Consider the following 5,921-nt stretch of genomic DNA (forward strand, 5'->3'; position numbering starts at 1 on the left):
CAATGTGAAGGGTAAAAATCACGGGGCAAACTAGAGATAATCCACTGTGAGAATAATGAATATACAAATCTCAATCTCTTGCCCTAAACCCTAGCAACAATCTTAAGAGAATAACTGAGATACAAGGATCACGTCACTGCCCACAATATCTAAAACCTCCCCAAGTAATCACAGCAAGAATCTACTATAGATCTAATCTAACGTGAAGTGAGAATACTAGAGATAATCCACTGTGAGAACAGTCTCTCTGCGTTGTCCTTGTCTTCTTCCCTTTCTTTCTTTTCCTTTTCTGCCTTGTTTTCCTCCTTTTCTTTGGAATCCAGTGGCTCTATTCTTCTCCCACATTGATGCCTTATTTATGCCTTTTTCTGCCTCCAAAACGTAGCCATCACACCTCTCTAATGTTAATTAGGGTTAGGTTAAGAGGGGGTGTGGGCTGTGGGCTACCCAAGCCCACTATGGGCTGAATCTGTAGGCTGCCAGCACAACAACCTCCCCCTTCAGCCCATAAGGGAGGCTGTCCCATGATTCCTTAATGTGAAGTCATGCAGACCAGTTGTCGGCATATCTCCTGCCTTTCTTTTGGTAAGGTCTTCATTCCATTTGGTAGCAGTACTAAATCATAAATGTGGTTCTTCTGAAGAGCATATATCTCTTCCTACATAACAACTAACCACTTCTCTTTCTGCTCACTTTTAACTGCTTCCTGGTAACTCTCTGGTTCACCTGCATCAGTAAGCATCATATACTCGTATGTATAGTATCTTCTGGAAGTTTGACATTGTTTAGAAGATCTTCTCAACTGAGGTTCTGTTGGAACTTGCTCTCCTACTTCTTCTTGCTCAACATGTCCTGCAGGTAGATCAACGTCAGGCTCTACACTATCTTCCTGCACATCTCCCCCATCACCCTAATATACTGGAGGAATAATTGGGTCACAATCTGCTAATCCTTCTGTAGAAGTCTTGGCTGGTGCCTTCTTCTTCAAATCCTCAAAAGTTTGATCATCATAGAAGACTACATCTCTACTTCTAAACACCTTCTGCTTTTCTGGATCCCAAAGCCTGTAACCAAAATGATCATGTGAGTAACCAAGAAAAATACATTCTTTAGTCTTACCATCTAGCTTGGACCTCTCATTATCTGGAATATGTGCAAATGCACGACAACCAAACACTCTCAAATGCTTGTAGGAAACATATTTCCCTGACCATACATACTTTGCAACATCACCATCTAGGACTGTACATGGTGATAAGTTGATCACATCAACTGTAGTCCTCAAAGCTTCATCCCAAAACCTTTTGGGTAGCTTGGCCTGTGAAAGCATACATCTGATCTTTTCCATGATGGTGTGATTCATCCTCTCTGCAATTGCATTATGCTGAGGTGTACCAGGAATTGTCATCTCATGTTGGATCCCATGTGACCTACAATAGTCATTAAATAATCCTGTATACTCACCACCATTATCTGATCTTATGCATTTCAATTTCCTTTCTGTCTCCCTTTCAACCCTGGTATGAAACTCTTTGAAGACATTAATCACCTGATCTTTAGTCTTCAAAGCATAGGCCCAAACTTTCCTGGAAAAATCATCTATAAAAGTGACAAAATAAAGTGCACCACTTATACCAAGAACATCAATAGATCCACCAAGAGTTTTTGTCCTCAAAGGACCACATACATCTGTATAAATACGGTCTAAGGCATATATTTTTCTAGACAAAGCAGGACTAGCAAATGAAACTCTATGTTGTTTACTTATCAAACAATCAATACAAGGGTTCAGATGTATACCTCTGAGGTCTGGTAATACCTCTATCTTGGAAAGAGCTTGTAGCCCCAGTCGCCTATGCCACAACTCCATGCTGGAGTCTTTTTCTATAGCATTTAACTGCTCACCATAAGCTTTAGCCTGCAACCTGTACAAACTATGACATTTCTTTCCATTAGCTATAACAAGAGAACCCTTATTGAGTTTCCATTGCCCTTTGTGAAATCTGCTATCATAGTCTTCATCATCTAGCCTTCCAACTGAAATTAAATTCAGCCTCAAGTCAACCACATGCCTCACATCCTTAAGCACCAACTTGCAGCCTAGGTTGGTCTTTAAATGGATATCACCCATGCCTATGATGTCTGTTGTGCCATAGTTGCCCATCTTGATAACACCAAAGTTTCCAGACTTGTATATAGCAAAAAACTCTCTCCGTGGTATAGCATGATAAGAAGCACTTGTGTCAATCACCCACTCAAGATCCTGACACACACAAGAAAAAATATCATCAGAAGGAGACAAAATCAAATAATCACCACCCTGCATTGTAGCTGTAGTATTATCCTTTGACTCTGTAGACTCCACTTCTTTTCCCTTTTTCTTGTTCTTCTTAGGTTGCTTACATTGGTTCTTGTAATGTCCTTTCTCACCATAGTTATAGCAAACAATATCTTTTCTTGATCTTGACTTGCTTCTACTCATGCGTGAACTGCTTCTAGACTTTGACCTTCCTCTGTTCTCTGAGATAAGTGCCTGTGAATCATTCTAAGATGTTGCCGAACTCTTTCTTCTCAACTCCTCATTCAACAAATTGCTTATTACTTGACTCATAGTGACAACACCATCTGGCACAGAATTACTAAGGGAAACCACTAGTGTCTCCCAACTTTCTGGTAATGAACTGAGAAGTAACAATGCTTGCAACTCATCATCAAGAGACATTTTCATAGAGGATAACTGGTTAGTAATACTTTGCATTTCATTCAAATGTTCAGCAATAGAAGCACCTTCTCTATATTTTAGGTTCACAAGTTTTCTGATAAAAAAAGCTTTGTTGCCAACTGTTTTTCTTTCGTAGAGACTTTCCAACTTTTTCCAAAGAGAATATGCAAAAATTTCAATAGAAACATGGTGAAAGACACTATTATCAAGCCACTATCTAATAAACTCAATTGTTTTTCGATCTAACCTCTTTCACTCATCATCTGTCATAGTTGTGGGTTTTGCACTATCCCTTGCAAAGGTCTATACAAATCTTTGCAATACAAGAGATCTTCCATTCTTGGTTTCCATATCATCCAATTGTTTCCATTTAAACTAATTATGCGAGAAACATTACTGGCCTCCATGTTCAAATATAAAAATTAAATCACCAAAACCCCTTTGCTCTGATACCAGTTGATGGGGATATAAATAGGAATAACCTTTGTATATGAACAAATACTATAAGACCATAATACGCAGCGGAATTAAATGAAAGCACAATCAAACAAAACACCAAGATATACGTGGAAAACCCCTCCAATGTGAAGGCTAAAAATCACGGGACAAACTAGAGATAATCCACTATGAGAATAATGAATATACAAATCTTAATCTCTTGCCCTAAACCCTAGCAACAATCTCAAGAGAATAACTGGGATACAAGGATCACGTCACTGCCCACAATATCTAAAACCTCCCCAAGTAATCACAGTAAGAATCTACTATAGATTTGATCTAACTTGAGAGGAGAACACTGCTAGATGATTGAGAACAGTCTCTCTGCATTGTCCTTGTCTTCTTCCCTTTCTTTCTCTTCCTTTTCTGCCTTGTTTTCCTCATTTTCTTTGGAATCCCGTGGCTCTATTCTTCTCCCACATTGCTGCCCTATTTATGCCTTTTTCTACCTCTAAAACGCAGCCACCACACCTCCTTAATGTTAATTAGGGTTAGGTTAAGAAGGGGTGTGGGCTGTGGGTTGTGGGCTGCCCAAGCCCACTATAGGCTGAATCTGTGGGCGGCCAGCCCAACAACCTCTTCATAGAAATTTCTACAAATCCTATTAATCATGGTGATTATCCTTCAGGTTTCTGATAACTGATATAATGCACAAGTATTGCAAATAGGACACGATTCACCTGGATCAATCTCACACCACATGTAAGAAATCATCTTCCAATGGAGACAGTTAATAAGAGAGAGAGAGAGAGAGATCATGTTATTATTCCTTTTCTCTCCAAATTAAAAGACAAGTAATATTAAATGTGTATTAATTTTCAGAATGTTTAGTTTCCACCCCTTTATAGGATTTTCGAACTAAGAACTTTACAAACAAGGATTTTAAAAAAAATGAAAGCTATGATTAAAAAAACTCCAAGCAAAAGAGACAGACAGAAAATAAGAATAAAATTTTTGTTTATAAAATATGTTTGAATTGCTACTTTAAAATGTCAAATAAAAAATAAAAAAAATATCAACTTAGAAATGTAAAGAAAACCTAATATATATACAACCCTACATGCCGGTCCTAATGAATTTGCCCATTTTATGGTTTGGAAGCTAATGATCGTTTCTTCTAATCAATTGATAATTTGGGTAAAATGAAACTAGTGGTGAGATCTTGTAGAATTAGAACCAAGCTCGGATTTAGTTCAACCAGAATTTCAATCGAACTCTAATTTGATCCTGATCAAACTAAACTAATATCAAGGAATCAAGACTTAAAAGACTAGATTCAAGTCGAGTCTTAGTCAAGTCTGACTTAAGCAAAATTCTAGTCGAAATATAATTCAACTTAATCGGGGTTTGAGTTGAACTCCAAGTGAAATCCAATTTGAATTAACCCAAGCCCACTCTCTTAAGAACCCTTCAAATAGCCCATATCTAAGTACACTTAGCTTATACCCAATCCTACTAGTAGGATTAGTCACTAGCCAACTAGAGTAGCCTCTAACAAAAGACTCATACAAGTACAAGGAACTAAGGAGAAATCAAGATTAAATTACAACACTAAATGTCTTCAATCCTCTAAATCTAAGTGGTTATAGCCTCATTAAAGGCATCCAGGTCATGTCTCCACTTGAGTACCCAACCGATCCTAATAAGATGAGAGGAGAAAAAGAGAGAGAGGAGGGTGTGCAAGTTTAGCAACCCCTCTTCTTGCCTATGGTCACCTTATTCCAGAGATCTTTTTTGAGTTGTCACCAACCTTAATAGCTTCTAAAGTGGCCTTTGGTAATAGCAAGAAGAAAATTACCAAGAAGTAGTAGCAAGAAGTTTCATAATCAACCCTAGTTTTAGCTTACATCAAGAGCCAATAAAAGAGGAGTATAGAATAGGATTTTATAGCCTCTTCTTCCTTAAGTTCCACCATTTGATGTTCTTCATCCAAACTTCATCCTACTCGTATGAGAATTCTTAAATCTTTTTGCTTATTATCCAACCTTAGGAGGAGGAGATTCTAACAGTAAGAGAGGAGAAAATTGAAACCAATTACGATCCTCAACCTACCAAGAGCACACAGGTATTGTTCAAAGATAACCTATATTTTTACACATCTATTATCGCGCTTTAATTTGATTGTTTAGCCCTTGTAATTATCACTTTAATCTTTTAAGTAATAGATATTGTTTTTCTTTTACTTTTACACTTGAGTCTAGTGTTATCTCTCTCCTTCATAAAACTTTCATCCAAGAGATAGTATTGGATTGACAAATCATCGAATCCGAAACCCATATGGATCAAATGGTATTAGAGTAACAATCTCCTGCCTATGGTTGGTTATCATTATGTAAATATACAAAGTCTATAGAGAAGAGCTATAAAAGTAAGAGTTTGAGATGTTCTTACTTAGAAGAAGAACCACTAATGGGATAGAGGCCAATACCCTGACACCTAACCATACTGCCTAGATACTAGTATTAGCTTAGTAGATGAAGATCATGATAGCTTAGTTGCAAGCCTAAGCTAACCCAATAACAAAAGACTATTGAGCAAAGGACACTGTAATAAAGGAGAGAGAGCCATCTCCTTCGGAGATACATAGCTATGAAGAAGATGGTGTTGACCAAAACATCGAAGCAAGAACTCAATCTTTTCAAAAGGTTCACATCGAAATACCATCCTATGATGGCTCAATCGACACTAAGATATTAGAATA

This window comes from Musa acuminata, chromosome BXJ2-1 (genome assembly GCF_036884655.1).
Source record: "Musa acuminata AAA Group cultivar baxijiao chromosome BXJ2-1, Cavendish_Baxijiao_AAA, whole genome shotgun sequence".
Taxonomy (NCBI): domain Eukaryota; kingdom Viridiplantae; phylum Streptophyta; class Magnoliopsida; order Zingiberales; family Musaceae; genus Musa; species Musa acuminata.